Below are 1,423 nucleotides of genomic sequence, written 5' to 3' on the forward strand. Positions count from 1 at the left end.
CTTTGTCAGTGTATCCTTTGCCATTCCCTATCACTCCTCCCTGAGAGAGACTTCACCTTGATTCAAAGGGGACTGCATATTCTCTTAGCTGCTTCCCCACTTGATATTTTCTAATTCCTTCACCTCTTCTCTTCACCCACCAAATTCTGCGACCCCATAATGTTCCCCCCACACACCTTCAGTCCCTCTGTGCCTTCTCACTTTGGACTTTTATACACATCTTACTAGTTATCATTCTATTTTTTATAATAATGCAGTGTTTATCATTATGAGACTTAGTTCATATAGATAGCATAATGGATTTTGAAGAATACTATATAACATGCAAATATCTTTTATAAATAATAAAAATGGTAGCTATGCATGTGGACCTCACCTAATGGGCTATACTGGAATCAGATTTAATACATCTGTAGAAAGACTAGTTGGAGAAGCTCAATATCACCTGTGTAAATTAGGTCAGGTGCTGATTGTGGAGCATCAACTACTTCTGTGCAAGTTCAAATTAAAGCTAAAAAAAAAAAAGGAAAATTCCACAATAACTTAAATATGGCCTTGAGTCTATCCCATTTGAACATAAAAACAATTTTAAGAGCAGATTTGAGGTCTTGAACACTAATTAATAAAGACCAAATGGGTTGTGGAATGATATCAAGAACATAATCCACAAAAAAACCACAAAATGTCATTACAAAGACAGAGAGAAGAAAAGACCAAGATGGATGTCAGAAGAGGCTGAATATTGCACTAGAATTCTGAAAAGCCAAAACAAAGGGAAGAACTCAGAAAGTTAAAGAGTTGAATAGAAGATATCAAGGGTAGCTCCTGAAGACAAAGAAAAATATTATAATGAAATGTACAATGAGCCGGAGTCAGAAAATCAAAAGGGATGAACACACTCAACATTATTTCTTAAGCTAAAGGAACTGAAGAACAAATTCAAGCCTCAAGTTGCAATACTTTAAGATGCTATGTGCAAAATATAGAATGATCCAGGATACAACAAAAGAAGTTGTTTTCTTGTCATATGTCAATTGACTGTTCGTAGATGGGTTCATTTCTTCTTTCTCAATTCTGTTTCATTGTTCTATGTGTCTGTCATTGTGCCGTACAATGCTGTTTCGATTGTTACAGCTGTGTAACAGGTTTTGATCTGCAAGTGCTTCAAGTTCTCCTCACTTTCAGCAAGTGAGGTTGTGTCATCTGCATGTTGTTGTTGTTGTTATATGCCATCGAGTCATTTGTGACTCATAGCGACCCTATGTACAACAGCCCTAAACTCTGCTCTGTCCTGTGCCAATTGCACCATCTCCGATACACCCATCCCAATTACCCCAGTCACTGAATCAATCCAATTAACAGAGGGCCTTCCCTTCCTGTGCTGTCCCTCCACCCTACTAAGCATGATGTCCCTCTCCAAGGA

This window comes from Elephantulus edwardii, unplaced genomic scaffold (genome assembly GCF_000299155.1).
Source record: "Elephantulus edwardii isolate Elephantulus edwardi_28Jun2011 unplaced genomic scaffold, EleEdw1.0 scaffold00071, whole genome shotgun sequence".
In the NCBI taxonomy this organism is placed as follows: Eukaryota; Metazoa; Chordata; class Mammalia; order Macroscelidea; family Macroscelididae; genus Elephantulus; species Elephantulus edwardii.